At 45.2% G+C, this 16,141-nt stretch overlaps 1 protein-coding gene and 1 pseudogene across 3 annotated transcripts in view; both read right to left on the bottom strand.

The window, feature by feature from the left end:
• sema3ab (sema domain, immunoglobulin domain (Ig), short basic domain, secreted, (semaphorin) 3Ab) overlaps positions 1–16,141 on the bottom strand; it is a 500,953-nt gene that overhangs the window by 272,771 nt on the left and 212,041 nt on the right. The gene's annotated exons all lie outside the window — the stretch shown is intronic.
• On the bottom strand, positions 3,535–4,039 carry LOC137385051 (small ribosomal subunit protein uS19 pseudogene; annotated as a pseudogene).

The following is a 16,141-nucleotide window of genomic DNA, read 5'->3' as shown; positions in this document are numbered from 1 at the left end:
TGTTACAGTTGCAAAGTGTCTCTGGCTTTGAGTCACATGACTACATCCTGGTAATTGGCTTATTAGCATACTGAGAACTTATGGAATGCGAAGAGACACTACCCATTGATGAAGAACTTTCACCATCTGAATTTGGATCTTCATCCTCTTGGTGTGGCCTCTTTGAGAAGAGGCTGATACTCTCCAAACCAGAACCACTGAGATCCTGGAGGAACTGTGACTCAAAGCAGGTACCGTTGGTCCCTTCTGCTGTAATGGGTGCCTTGGTGACTGCGTGGATAGTTATGATGTTGAGGTCCCTACACGCTGGTAGTCCTGCCACTGCTGGTCTGCTCATGTCTACCTGGTAAAATATTTGCGGTTTCCATGCCAACTTGCCATAGCTGCATTGCATTGTCAGTGTGCCACTGCAAGGGATGGATTGTATGCAGATAACTTTGCAGTTGTCGGTTGTATCATTAATTTCCAACGACTCTGGTACATATCCTTCAGGATTTGGACTGTAGGATATTTGCATTAGCTATCGTATCAATCTTAACCCTGAGAGTGTGTTTTCCAACTTTCTTTGGACACATGATGTTAAAGGTAGCAAAAACTTCCAGTTGTTTGACTTCATCAACACAATGTGTCAGGTTCACAATGTGAAATGCCTGCTTGTCTTCTGGTTGAGAATTGCTTCGCTCTGAGTCTTGTCTCAGGTCTGTCTTGCTGTGGACTTTGTGTATCGGCTTGCGCTTACACAGATCTCTGGAGCTCTCCTTGCTGCTGTTGTCCTGTTTTCCTGTCTTTTGTTTGTTTGTGTCCTACTGTGACTTTTGGCTGCATCTTTGGAGCCAGATTTCTTGCACAGATAGACCTAGTGTCCTTTTGCACCGCACGCCTTGCACAGATCTTGAAATGCAGGACAACTTTGCAGTGAGTGGAACCAACTACACTTAACACACAGCTTCCTTGCTCTCTTCAACCCAATTACGATGCCAATGCTGTTGGCTGCACCTAGTGCTTGCAGATGCTGTTGTCCGGCTACAGTGGCTTCATATTTCCTGCCATCTTCTAGCAGTGCATCAATGATGTAACCTTTCATTTACCCCAAGAGGTCCTTCTGAAACCCTGCAGTGGGTGTTGAGACAATCACCAACTCCATTAGCTGCTCTGACAGCTCTGTTTCTGAAAAATCACTTGTTGCCCTTTCTACAGCATCTACTGATGAACCGATCTATTGATTCCTGTGGCTGTTGCCTGTAGGACATCAATTCCAGGTGGTGAATTCAAAAATTCATGATTAACCGGAGCTGGTCTTCTCGCACTTTCCATATCTTTGCGGGATCCTTCTGGTCCTCATCAGATAAGCCAGAATGTTGATTCTGTGTAACCCCTCAGGCCCAACTGCTAGTAGTATTGCTACAGCCTGTTTCTTTGGTTTTTCAATTACTTAGTCTGTGAAGCATAACTGCAGTCTTTGTTTAAAAAGTTTGAGCTCGGATAGTATATCACTGGCCTTCCAGATCATGCTGGGAAATTTGGTATCCATCTTTCTGCTGTTCTTTTGCTTAAAACTTGATTTAAGACATGTTCTCTTTTATCTGTAGGAAGGATCGTTTTCACAGCTGTTTTACCCAAGTCTTCAAACTCAGACTTTGTCTTTTCACCACAACTGCCACCATGTAATGAGTTCTAATGAAGGGTCACAGGCCTGAAATTTTAACTCTGCTCCTCTCTCCACAGATGCTGCCAGACCTACTGAGAGTTCCCACATTTCTTGTTTTTACTCCTGTCAACCTTCTCTTCTCTAACTCCAGTTTCTCCAATCTATCCACATAACTGAAGTCCCTCATCCCTGGAACCATTCTTGTAAATCTTTTCTGCAGCCGAGAGGAGCTAAGGAGAGGCATATCTTCGGGACCTTCAAGCGGCGGAATTCTAAGTGACGTCAGGATTCAAAAAGTGACACAGGCGCAGGGAAGCAGCTGATTGGTAAGTAGGTCCAGGTGAGTTTTTCTACCTTTACTACTATTTATACTACTGCATTAGCTTCAAAAGTAAAGATAAAGACTTTAGATTATAGTGGGTAGTGTTTGGAGTAGAACAAGGCCTTTAGTGTAATTAGTAATTTTTAATTAAAGGGAGTAACTAAGTAATCAAAAGGTAAGTCATGACAGGAGAGCTCAGCCCCGTGATATGCTCCTCCTGCGCTATGTGGGGAATCAGGGATGCTTCCAGTGTCCCTGATGACCATGTGTGCAGGAAGTGTATCCATCTGCAGCTACTGACTACGCACATTATGAAGCTGGAGTTGCGGGTGGATTCACTGTGGAGCATCTGCAATGCTGAGATATACGTGGATAGCATGTTTATCGAGGTGGTCACACCGTAAGCAAATGCTGCAAAGGGAGGAAGGGAATGGGTGACCACCAGGTAGAGTAGAGGAAGGCAGGTGGTGCAGGAGCCCCGGTGGCCATCCCCCTCTCTAACAGATATACTGCTTTGGATATTGCTGGAGGAGATGGCTCAGGAGAAAGCAGCAAGAGCCAAGTTCATGGCACCATGGGTGGCTCTGCTGCACAGCAGGGAAGGAGGAAGAGTGGCAGGGCAATAGTGATAGGGGATTCAACGGTAAGGGGAACAGACAAGCATTTCTGCGGCCGCAAAAGAGACTCCAGGATGGTATGCTGCCTCCCTAGTGCTAGGGTCAGGATGTCTCTGAGTGGCTGCAGGGCATTCTGAGGGGGGGGAGGGTGAGCAGCCAGTTGTCGTGGTACATATCAGTACCAACGACTTAGGTAAAAAAGGGATGAGGTCCTACAAGATGAATATAGGGAGTTAGCACGTAAATTAAAAAGTAGGACCTCAAAGTTATTAATCTCAGGATTACTACCAGTTCTAGTGAAGCAGAAATAGCAGGATATATCAGCTGAATACGTGGCTGGAGAAATGGTGTAGGGGGAGGTATTCAGATTCCAGGGACATTGAGACCAGTTCTGGGGAAGGTGGGACAAGTACAAGCTGGACGGGTTGCATCTGGGCAGGACTGGGGCCAATTTCCTTGGGGGGGGGTGGTGTTTGCTGGTGCTGTCGGGGAGGGTTTAAACCAGAATAGCAGGGGGATGGGAATCTGAGCAGGGAGACAAAGGAGGAGGAAACAAGGATAGAAATGAAAGACAGAAAGGTAAGAAGCAAAAGGCAGAGAAAACAAGGACGAGAAACAAATAGGGCCGTAGTGCAAAATAAAGCTAAGATGACTAACAATGTTAAAAAGACAAGTCTAAAGGCATTGTGTCTTAATGTGCAGAGCATTCACAATAAGATAGATGAATTAACAGCGCAAATAGATATATATGGTTATGATATACTTGCGATTACAGAGACATGGCTGCAGGGTGACCAAGGATGGGAACTGAACATCCAGGGGTATTTAATATTTAGGAAGGACAGACAAAAAGGGAAAGGAGGTGGAGCAGTGTTGTTAGTAAAGGAGGAAATCAATGCAATAGTGAGAAAGGATATTGGCTCAGAAAATCATTTTTTTTTACTGGGATGAGTTTTATTTACACAGCCTTTCCATCGTAAACTGTTTACTTCAGAGGGATGAAACTGGAGGAGTGAGTGGCACTGATACCAGGTCTGCCGTGCTTGACAGGCTTGTAGGTGATGGAGAACTCTCCAAGATAATGGCCAATCATTTCAGGCTTGATTACAAACTGGTTAAAGGTTTTGCCATTGTACACGCCAACCATGCTGCCAACCATCTCTGGGAGGATAACCATGTCACGAAGGTGAGTCTTGACAACCTCTGGTTTTTCCATTGATGGAGCTTCTTTCTTGGCCTTGTGCAGCCTTTTCAGGAGGGACTGCTGTTTGCTGCGCAGACCTCTGTTCAAATGCCTCCGCTGACGGGCACAACACAACTGCATAAGTTGTTCATAAGACAGATCAAGGAGCTGATCCAGGTCAACACCTCTGTAAGTAAATTTCCTGAAAGTCCTTTTCTTCTTCTCTTCTACTTGGTCAGCCATCTTCACCCACTCTCGCTAAAAAGGACCAGTCTCATCATGTGGAATCTGTATGGGTGGAGCTAGGAAACAACAAAGGGCAGAAAACGTTGGTGGGGGTTGTCTATAGGCCCCCAAACAGTAGTGGAGATGTAAGGGAGGGCATTAAACAGGAAATTAGAGATGCATGCAATAAGGGTACGATTGTAATCATGGGTGAATTTAATCTACATATAGATTGGTCAAATCAAATTAGCAGTAATACTATGGAGGAGGATTTCCTGGAGTGTGTACATTACTTTTTTTAGACCAATACGTTGAGGAACCAACTGGAGAACAGGCTATCCTAGACTGGGTATTGTGCAATGAGAAAGGATTAATTAACAATCTTGTTGTGCAGGGTCCCTGGGGGAGGAGCGACCCTAACATGATAGAATTCTTCATTAAGATGGAGAGGGAAGTAGTTGAATCTGAAACTAGGGTCCTGAATCTAAATAAAGGAAACTATGAAGGAAAAAGGCATGAGTTGGCTATGGTAGATTGGGGAACATGACGAAAAGGGTTGATGGTGGATAGGCAATGGATAATATTTAAGGAACGAGTGCATAAATTACAGCAATTATTCATTGCTGTCTGGTGCAAAAATAAAACTGGAAAGGTGGCTCAACCGTGGCTAACAAAAGAAATTAGGGATAGTATTAGATCCAAAGAGGAGGCTTATAAAATTGCCAGAAAAAGCAGCACATCTGAGGATTGGGAGCAGTTTAGAATTCAGCAAAGGAAGACAAAGAGGTTGATTAAGCGGGGGAAAATAGAGTATGAGAGTAAACTTGCGGGGAACATAAAAATTGACTGTAAAAGCTTGTATAAATATGTGAAGAGAAAAAGATTAGTGAAAACAAATGTAGGTCCCTTACAATCGGAAACGGGGGAAAATATAATGGGGAACAAAATAATGGCAGAACAATTAAAAACATACTTTGGTTCTGTCTTCACAAAGGAGGCCACAAATAACCTCCCAGAAATGTTAGGGAACCCAAGGGTATAATGGGAAGGAAATCAGTATCAGTAAAAAAAATAGTGCTAGGGAAATTAATGGGGTTAAAGGCTGACAAATTCCCAGGGACTGATAAACTACATCCCAGAGTACTAAAGGAAGTGGCTCTGGAAATAGTGGATGCATCTTCCAAAATTCTATAGACTCTGGAGCAGTTCCTACAGATTGGAGGGTGGCAAATGTAACCCCTCTATTTAAAAAAAGAGGGAGGGAAAAAACAGGGAATTACAGACCAGTTAGCCTTACATCAGTAGTGGGGAAAATGCTAGAGTCTATTATAAAGGATGTGATAGCAGAACACCTGGAAAGCATAAACGGGGTTGGGCAAAGTCAGCATGGGTTTACGAAAGGGAAATCATGCTTAACAAATCTGCTAGAGTTTTTTGAGGAGGTAACTAGTAGAATAGATAAGGGAGAACCAATGGATGTGGTGTATTTGGATTTTCAGAAGGCTTTTGATAAGGTCCCACATAAGAGGTTAGTGTGCAAAATTAAAGCACATGGGATTGGGGGTAATATACTGGCATGGATTGAGAATTGGTTGACAGACAGGAAACAGATAGTAGGAATAAACGGGTCTTTTTCCGGGTGGTAGGCAGTGACTAGTGCGGTATCGCAGGGAAGAGAGCTTGGGCCCCAGCTATTCATAATATATATTAATGACTTGGGTGAGGGAACTAAATGTAACATTTCCAAGTTTACAGACAACACAAAGCTGGGGGGGGGGGGGGGGGGCGCGGGGGGTGGAATGTGAGCTGTGAGGAGGATGCAAAGAGGCTCCAATGTGATTTGGACAAGTTGGGTGAGCGGGCAAACGCATGGCAGATGCAGTATAACATGGATAAATGTAAGGTTATCCACTTTGGTTGTAAAAACAGAAAAGCAGATTATTATCTGAATGGTGATAGATTGGGAAAGGGTGAGGTACGACAAGACCTGGGTGTTATTGTACACCAGTCACTGAAAGCAAGCATTCAGGTGCAGCAAGCAGTTAGGAAGATGAATGGTATGTTGGCCTTCATTGCAAGAGGATTTGAGTACAGGAGCAAGGATGTCTTACTGCAGTTATACAGGGCCTTGGTGAGACCACATCTGGAGTATTGTGTGCAGTTTTGGTCTCCTTATCTGAGGAAGGATGTTCTTGCCATGGAGGGAGTGCAAAGAAGATTTACTAGGCTGATTCCTGGGATGGCAGGATTAACATATGAGGAGAGATTGGGTTGACTAGGCCTATATTCACTCGAGTTTAGAAGAATGAGAAGGGATCTCATAGAAACCTGTAAAATTCTAACAGGACTATACAGGCTAGATGCAGGGAGGATGTTCCCAATGGCTGGGGAGTCCAGAACCAGGGGTCACAGTCTCAGGATATGTGGTATGCCATTTAGAACCGAGATGAGGAGAAATTTCTTCATTCAGAGAGTGGTGAACCTATGGAATTCTCTACTGCAGAAGGCAGTGGAGGCCAAGTCATTAAATATATTCAAGAAGGAAATAGATATATTTCTTAATGCCAAAGGGATCAAGGGATATGGGGAGAAAGCGGGAACAGGGTTCTGAATTAGATGATCAGCATGATCTGTTTTGAATGGTGGAGAAGGCCCGAATGGCCTACTGCTGCTCCTATTTTCTATGTTTCTATGTTATGTTGCCTGATGCAACATTAGTGAGTTGCGTGGAGTCCAGTTATGCTGAAGACCTCTAACAGCTTTATTAATACCTAAACTATTATATACAGAACAGAGCAAACTATATACAGAACCTTCATCTGGGTGTTACAGTTGCAGAGTGACTCTGGCTTCAAGTCACATGACTACATCCTGGTATTTAGCTCATTAGCAGACTGAGATCTTAAAGTGTCATCACTCTTAAGGTGATCACACAACATGAAAGACCAACTATATCTGAATTAATGGCCTAGAAAATAATCACGTGCACAACTCAACTCGGAGGCTTGAGGCCAGCTGGTTTGGGAAATCGAGCCTTGGGCCTCATTTCATTATTTGGATGAACATAAGGCCAAACAAAACAATTTAAAATGTTTTTTTTAGTAGCTTCTGGTGGTGGTCACTGCTGATGCCACATCAACCATTCAAAAATCTCGAGCAGATCCTAATCTGCTCATCTCAGTCCACTTTAATAGAAAGGGTCGAAAACATGCATCAGGTCTCTCATTGAGGTATGCAAGCGTGCCGATGCCTGAAAAATGGGGTCATGGGTCATATGCCTTTCAGGTTTATATGGGGCACAGGACGTTGTTCCCTGACATTGGCAGTCGCCGTGCCCTCACATTTTAAATATAGGGCAATCCCTGTGTGCGGCTGCAAAGAGCTTGGAATTTTTCCTTACTTTCTGCATTTTTCAGCAGATTTTCACATCTTGCAATCTATCCACTGTGATTAAATGCGTGAGATTTATGCTGGCTTCATTTTGACCTGCCAAAAATATCAAGCAGTGGAATGCAACACATAACCCCACAGCTACAGTAATCAAAGTAGCTTGAAACCTGGCAAAGAATTGCCTGAGGAAGGGAACATAGATCAGAATGAAAATTATAAGACTTGTGTGAATTTCAGAGTCAATACAGTGACGGTGCAGAGCGAAAGGTCCGTCAAGTGTTGTCCAGCAGAGATAAATGCTGTCCCATTGGCACAGTACATCAATGTTCTATGTAACACCATTCCAATCCATGTAGACCAGAAGGCTTCAGTATGACCTATGGCCTATTCTCTAATCTCAGCCATATCTGCAGATATAATTGGTGTTAGTGTCCAGAGGTTTTGACTTGGGGCATCCACACTATATTGTAGGCACCAAACAGCTGACTGAAAAAGACAACCAACTATTTGGTCAAGAACCGATTGAGGGCAGCTGACCTGATGGAAACACGACTGTGCAATAGAAGACAAGCAAGAGTGTGTCACCAATGTAACAATACTGACGTTGCATGTATTTTGCCTGTTTTAAAAAAATATAAATATTCAGTCATGGGATCTGGACTCCACTGGCAAGGCCAGTGTTTATTGCTCATCCCTAATTGCCCTTGAGAAGGTTGTGGTGATCTTATGCATCTGCTGCCCTTGTTCTTCTAGGTGGTAGAGGTCGCGAGTTTGGAAGGTACTGTCGAAGGAGCCTTGGTGAGTTGCTGCAGTGCATCTTGTAGATGGTACACACTGCTGCCACTGTGCGTCAGTGGAGGGAGTGAACGTTGAATGTGGTGGATGGGGTGCCGATCAAGCAGATTGTTTTGTCCTGGATGGTGTTGAGCTTCTTAAGTGTTGTTGGAGCTGCACTCATCTGGGTAAGTGAAGAGTATTCCATCACACTCCTGACTTGAATCAAATTAATGTTTCCATTAAAAAGAAAGTGAAGTATTTCCCATGTTAATTCTTATTAGTCAATGTCAGTGGTTTCGATGCAGACATTTAATTTTTGCAAAGCACATGACAGAATGTGAATGATTTTCACCTACCAGCCCGCTGCTTCTTGCCTGAAAAACAGGTGGCCAATAATTGAAAAATCAGGGGAGCACCAGGGTCACTCCATTCGCGTCCATTGCCGATGTGTTTCGCAGCCCCCAGGATTGAATGCCTCCTCACAACTGACTTACTAATAGGCTCAGTGAATATGCCAGACAATTTCTGACACTCCCACACTGAGGATCTGCACCAGGCCTCAAAACACACCAGCAAGAATGGATTGATAACACTGATTGCCACTAACATAAGAACATAAGAAATAGGAGCTGGAATAGGCTATTTGGTTCTTTGAAACTGCTCTGCCATTCAACATGTTCATGGCTGACTTTATACCTCAACTCCACCTTCCTGCACTATCCCATATCCCTTAATTCCCAAGAGATATTGCTCTCTGTCTTGAATATACTCAATGATGGAGTATCCAAAACCCCCTGGGGTAGAGAATTCCAAAGATTCACATCCCTTTGAGTGAAGAAATTTCTCCTCATCTCAGTTCTAAATGGCCAACCCCTTATTCTGAGACTGTGACCCTGATCTCTTTTCTCAGAATCTACCCTGTCAATCCCTTTAAGAATTTTATGTTTCAATTCGATCATCTCTCACTCTTCTAAACTCCAGGGACCTCATCTACTCAATCTCTCCTCATAGGACAATCCCCTCATCCCAGGAACCAGTCTACTTTGTTACTTTGTTACTCTCCCTCTAGGACAAGTTATCATTCCTTAGGTAAAGAGACCAAAAATGCACATAGTATTGCAGGTGTGGCCTCACCAATACCCTGTATTATTGTAGTATAATTGTAACTGTTTCAGGTAAAAGTCGAAGTTCGCCCCAATATTATTAATCTGGTGACAGTCCTGTGTCACTTGCGCATGACAAGAATGACAATCAATTCTTTTGTCTCATCTCCCTCTCCAAACAAGAAAAGGATTTACTAAACACTTCTTCATGAAGACTTTTCTCTTGCAAATCTCCAAGTGATCAATGAGAAAATCTTTTGGGCCTCCTTATCTCGAGAGACAATGGATACGCGCCTGGAGGTGGTCAGTGGTTTGTGAAGCAGCGCCTGGAGTGGCGAGAAAGGCCAATTCTGGAGTGACAGGCTCTTCCACAGGTGCTGCAGAGAAATTTGTTTGTTGGGGCTGTTGCACAGTTGGCTCTCCCCTTGCGCCTCTGTCTTTTTTCCTGCCAACTACTAAGTCTCTTCGACTCGCCACAATTTAGCCCTGTCTTTATGGCTGCCCGCCAGCTCTGGCGAATGCTGGCAACTGACTCCCACGACTTGTGATCAATGTCACACGATTTCATGTCGCGTTTGCAGACGTCTTTATAACGGAGACATGGACGGCCGGTGGGTCTGATACCAGTGGCGAGCTCGCTGTACAATGTGTCTTTGGGGATCCTGCCATCTTCCATGCGGCTCACATGGCCAAGCCATCTCAAGCGCCGCTGACTCAGTAGTGTGTATAAGCTGGGGGTGTTGGCCGCTTCAAGGACTTCTGTGTTGGAGATATAGTCCTGCCACCTGATGCCAAGTATTCTCCGAAGGCAGCGAAGATGGAATGAATTGAGACGTCGCTCTTGGCTGGCATACGTTGTCCAGGCCTCGCTGTCGTAGAGCAAGGTACTGAGGACACAGGCCTGATACACTCGGACTTTTGTGTTCCGTGTCAGTGCGCCATTTTCCCACACTCTCTTGGCCAGTCTGGACATAGCAGTGGAAGCCTTACCCATGCGCTTGTTGATTTCTGCATCTAGAGACAGGTTACTGGTGATAGTTGAGCCTAGGTAGGTGAACTCTTGAACCACTTCCAGAGCGTGGTCGCCAATATTGATGGATGGAGCATTTCTGACATCCTGCCCCATGATGTTCGTTTTCTTGAGGCTGATGGTTAGGCCAAATTCATTGCAGGCAGACGCAAACCTGTCGATGAGACTCTGCAGGCATTCTTCAGTGTGAGATGTTAAAGCAGCATCGTCAGCAAAGAGGAGTTCTCTGATGAGGACTTTCCGTACTCTGGACTTCGCTCTTAGACGGGCAAGGTTGAACAACCTGCCCCCTGATCTTGTGTGGAGGAAAATTCCTTCTTCAGAGGATTTGAACGCATGTGAAAGCAGCAGGGAGAAGAAAATCCCAAAAAGTGTGGGTGCGAGAACACAGCCCTGTTTCACACCACTCAGGATAGGAAAGGGCTCTGATGAGGAGCCACCATGTTGAATTGTGCCTTTCATATTGTCATGGAATGAGGTGATGATACTTAGTAGCTTTGGTGGACATCCGATCTTTTCTAGTAGTCTGAAGAGACCACGTCTGCTGACGAGGTCAAAGGCTTTGGTGAGATCAATGAAAGCAATGTAGAGGGGCATCTGTTGTTCACGGCATTTCTCCTGTATCTGACGAAGGGAGAACAGCATGTCAATAGTCGATCTCTCTGCACGAAAGCCACACTGTGCCTCAGGGTAGACGCGCTCGGCCAGCTTCTGGAGCCTGTTCAGAGCGACTCGAGCAAAGACTTTCCCCACTATGCTGAGCAGGGAGATTCCACGGTAGTTGTTGCAGTCACCGCGGTCACCTTTGTTTTTATAGAGGGTGATGATGTTGGCATCGCGCATGTCCTGGGGTACTGCTCCCTCGTCCCAGCACAGGCATAGCAGTTCATGTAGTGCTGAGAGTATAGCAGGCTTGGCACTCTTGATTATTTCAGGGGTAATGCTGTCCTTCCCAGGGGCTTTTCCGCTGGCTAGGGAATCAATGGCATCACTGAGTTCCGATTTGGTTGGCTGTATGTCCAGCTCATCCATGACTGGTAGAGGCTGGGCTGCATTGAGGGCAGTCTCAGTGACAGCATTCTCCCTGGAGTACAGTTCTAGGTAGTGCTCAACCCAGCGGTCCATCTGTTTGCGTTGGTCAGTGATTATGTCCCCCAATTTAGATTTGAGGGGGGTGATCTTCTTGATGGTTGGCCCAAGAGCTCTCTTCATGCCATCATACATTCCTCTGATGTTTCCGGTGTCTGAGGCCAGCTGAATATGACTGCATAGGTGTTGCCAGTAGTCGTTTGCGCAACGCCTAGCTGTTCTTTGTGCAGTACTTCTGGCTGCTTTAAGTGCTGCGGATGTTAAATCGCTGGGGGCTTTCTTGTAGTTCAAAAGTGCAATGCGCTTAGCGGCTATGACAGGTTCCAGCTCTTCATTATGAGATTGAAACCAGTCTGCATTTCTCTTCGCACTTTTGCCGTAGGTGGTCAAAGCTGACTCATAGATGGCGTCTCTGATGTGGGCCCACTTGGTCTCAGCATCCCCTGTGGGAGTGTTTTGAAGGGCTGTTACAAGTGAATTTAGAAATTTTTGTAACAGCTGTGGGTGAGAAATTCTGCTCGTGTTGATGCGCGGATGGCCCTTCTGCTTGGAATGATGCAACTTCTTTGGTCTGAGTCTAACCTTGCTGCACACCAGGGAGTGGTCGGTGTCGCAGTCCGCACTGTGGAAGCTGCGTGTGATTTGAACACTGTTTAAGGCGGCTCGCCTTGTGACAATGAGGTCTAGCTGGTGCCAACGACGTGATCTTGGGTGCCTCCATGAAACCTGGTGACAGGGTTTAGTGTGAAAGAACGAGTTGGTGATGCAGAGGTTATGATAGGTACACAACTCAAGCAGTCTCTGCCCGTTCTCATTCATCCTTCCAACGCCATAGCGCCCAAGGCAGGAGGGCCATGAGTCGTGGTCGGCCCCAACCCTGGCATTAAAGTCCCCCAGCAGGAATAGGTGTTCGGTGTTGGGGATGCTGCTAATGATGTTATGGAGTTGTTCATAGAACTGGTCTTTAGCTTCAGGTGCGGAGCAGAGTGTTGGAGCATAGATGCTGAGTAGGTGTACTGGACCAGAGGTGGTGAGCAGTCGGATGGACAGTATGCGTTCCGAGCCATTTGAGGGAGGCTCTATCATGCTGAGCAAGGAGTTTCTGATGGCGAAGCCCACTCCATGCTGTCTTGGTTCTTCAGGATCCCTGCCCTGCCAGAAGAAGGTGTAGTCTTGCTCTGCTAGAGAGCCACTCGCGTGGAGGCGAGTCTCCTGAAGTGCTGCAATGTCCACATTGAATCTACTGAGCTCGTTGTTAATGATGGCGGTCTTCCGAGAATCGTTGATTTGTGTAAGGTCTTCCGACAGGCCAGGACACATAGTTCTGACGTTCCAGCTTGCAAAGCGAAGGGCTGGTACCTTCTTTCCTTTTTTCATGTTGTTTGGTGCGGTGTATCAGTCCACCTTTCGGGCAATGACCCTGAGCTCCAAGCACCCATTGAAGCAGGCAGACTGTGGCGGGACAGAACCTTATTGACCGGGGGCTGCCCGGTTTGAGGCGGGCGGTAGCTGTCCAGTGAGGTGCAATGACCTCTCCCACCGACAAAGGCAACCCGTGGCGTCCAGTTTCTACACCAATTTATCTGGACTTATAACCCGTAACTGCTGCCTTCCGTGTTGTTTTAGTCGCTGTGAGGCAACTATGGAGTGACCTCTCCATGGCGCATGCCTGGGCAAATTTATGGAGGTTGAGAATTGCCCAGTCGTCAAAACCCCCCTCTCGGCCTTTCTGGTGGGGTCCAAAGGAGTGCAGGACACGACGTTTGGCACCAGTATGGCTGCAGGAACTGCCGGAAACATGCCAAAGGTGACACATGACCGCCTACGGGGTTCCGCTCCGGATTTTCTGTTAGGGTTTACTCCCTTAGCCTTGGTCTCTCCCGAGACGCCCACAAGGCAGTGGGGTTGTTGGGGCCCCTACACAGGTGTAGGATGGTGCCGGTGGGAGGAGGGGATGCAAGGGGGAGGGGTAGAGGGAGGGGGTGGGGGGGGGGGGTGCAGGGGAGAAAATAGCACCCAGATTAATAGGAATAGTTAAACACTAATTCAGAAAGGCTATCTAAAGTTCAGGTCTGCTGGACACCTGGGCTGAATCTGGTACATATATAGGAACATAAGAATTAGGAGTAGGAGTAGGCCACTCGGCCCCTCAGGCCTGCTCCGCCATTCAATAAGATCACGGCAGATCTGATTGTAACCTAGACTCCACATTCCCGCCCACCCCCGATAACCTTTCACCCTCTTGTTTATCAAGAATCTACCTACCTCTGCCTTCAAAATATTCAAAGACTCTGCTTCCACTGACATTTGAGGAAGAGAATTCCAAAGACTCACGACCCTCTGAGAGAAAATAAATTCTCCTCATCTCTGTTTTAAATAGGCGACCCCTTATTTTTAAACAGTGACCCCTAGTTCTAGATTCTCCCACAAGGGGAAACATCCTTTCCACATCCACCCTGTCAAGACCCTCTGGACCTTACATGTTTCAATCAAGTCGCCTCTTACTCTTCTAAACTCCAGCGGATACAAGCCTAGCCTGTCCAATCTTTCCTCATAAGACAACCCGCCCATTCCAAGTATTAGTCGAGAAAACCTTCTCTGCGTCCAATGCATTTACATCCTCGATAGTGAAGAATTGAAATATCTGTTCAATTCTTCCGCCATCTCTTATTTTCCCTTATTAATTACCCAAACTCACTTTCTATAAGACCAATGCTCACTTTGTTAACTCTTTTAAAAATATATATAGAAACTCTTACTATCTGTTTTATATTTCTCGCTAGCTTTCTCTCGTACTCTGATTTTTCCCTCCATATCAATCCTTTAGTCATTCTATGCTTTTTTTTATATTTGTCCGTGGTGATTAAATAGCTCCTTGTATGGAGCTGGAATGCTTTTCTTCATGAAAATACTGCCTGACATTGCCTAGTATGGCTACAACCAGCACAGTTTCTACTAACTGAGCATAGTATGGAGTTGATGACTGATGTCTTTAGATATCCTGCTCATGGTTTCCTCACAGTTGAAGAGGGTTGAAGACCAGCCATAGGGAGGAAATACTGGAAAGAAGGAACATCTACAAATCTTCTCCATTCTGTAAGACACTTTCCATTTCCCGTCTCAGGAATCTCCTTCTCATACTATTTATAATTTTATAACAATCAGCAATATTGATCCAAAACCTGCTCCTTTGCTGCTCTATTGTCAATACTGGGACATCAACAAGAGTAGCAAAGTTGGCCTGCCCATTATTTTCTGCTCATTCCTTCTAATCTTATGTATCACACATTCTCCGCAATTTTTCAGATGTCCTTGGCTGGCATTTGAAACAGTAAAGCCTCGATTTTAACTTAACTCATTGCATGGGAGCAGGGCCAGTTTCCCATTAGTTTTTTTTAAATTCTTTCACTGGATGTGGGCATTGCTGGCAAGGCCAGTATTTGCTGCCCATCCTTAATTGCCTTTAACAACTGAGTGGCCATTTCAGAGGGCAGTTAAGAGTCAACCACATTGCTGTGGGTCTGGTAGCACATGTAGGCCAGACCAGGTAAGGACAGCAGATTTCCTTCCCTAAAGGGCATTGGTGAACCAGATGGGTTTTGACAACAATTGATGATAGTTTCATGGCACTGTTACTGAGACTAGCTTTCCAGATTTTTATTAATTAATTGAATTTAAATTCCACCATGGTGGGATTTGAACCCATGTCCCCAGGGCATTAGCCTGGGCCTCTAGATTATTAGTGCAATGACATTACCACTATTCCACAGTCTAACCCCTGAAGTCGATTGAAGTCGAAGGAGAGCAAAGTCAGACAGGGTGTAAGATGGGTGTTCGACTCAAACCGATCCCATTATCGGGAAGCAGGTTTGATTAAAATCAGGGTTTGTGTTGAGGAACTGAAGCGTCAAGCCTACATTATAGCACACAGTGGTACAATGAGTGAAAAGAGGAATATCTTGTTCCTCCATGACTGGCATTGTTAGAGCTACTAACATGTTTTGAAATTTAAGTATACTGTTTCATTTGTAGATTGAATATGGTCACATGCATCATGGGCTTTGAATACTTTAATTCATACAAGCTTTTATTGCAGTTAAGCTGTCACACATTGAAGAATTATATTCCATTGATTTTTTTTTATCAACTACTCAGGTTCTTGTAGAGTAATTATCATTCTGTAACTGGTGTTGCTTATGATTTACAATAGAAAACCTGATTTACATGAAACTTTGAATTGTTAATGCTATGAACAGCAGCTGCCAGGGTGTAACATTATCATTAGAACAGCTGCTTTTGGTCCAAGTTACATTTTCCGACCTCTGGTACCTAATCTAAAAGCTGACCCAAATATTTTTCTATCAAAGTTGTCAATCAAACCCAAATGCTGGATCTCAGAATGGAAACTATGACTGAGAATAGAACAAAACATACAGGGTGTGTCAGCTGTGGGAAGCTCTCTCTTGCCACTGAGTCAGAAAGTTGTGGGTTCAGCTCCCACTCCAGAGACTTTTATTTATTTATTTAGAGATACAGCACTGAAACAGGCCCTTCGGCCCACCGAGTCTGTGCCGACCAACAACCACTCATTTATACTAACCCTACAGTAATCCCATATTCCCTACCACCTACCTACACTAGGGGCAATTTACAATGGCCAATTTACCTATCACCTGCAAGTCTTTGGCTGTGGGAGGAAATGGGAGTACCCGGTGGAAACCCACGCGGTCACAGGGAGAGCTTGCAAACTCCGCACT

This window comes from Heterodontus francisci, chromosome 27, assembly GCF_036365525.1.
Source record: "Heterodontus francisci isolate sHetFra1 chromosome 27, sHetFra1.hap1, whole genome shotgun sequence".
Classification (NCBI taxonomy): Eukaryota; Metazoa; Chordata; class Chondrichthyes; order Heterodontiformes; family Heterodontidae; genus Heterodontus; species Heterodontus francisci.
This window is presented reverse-complemented; position numbering and strand designations above follow the sequence as displayed.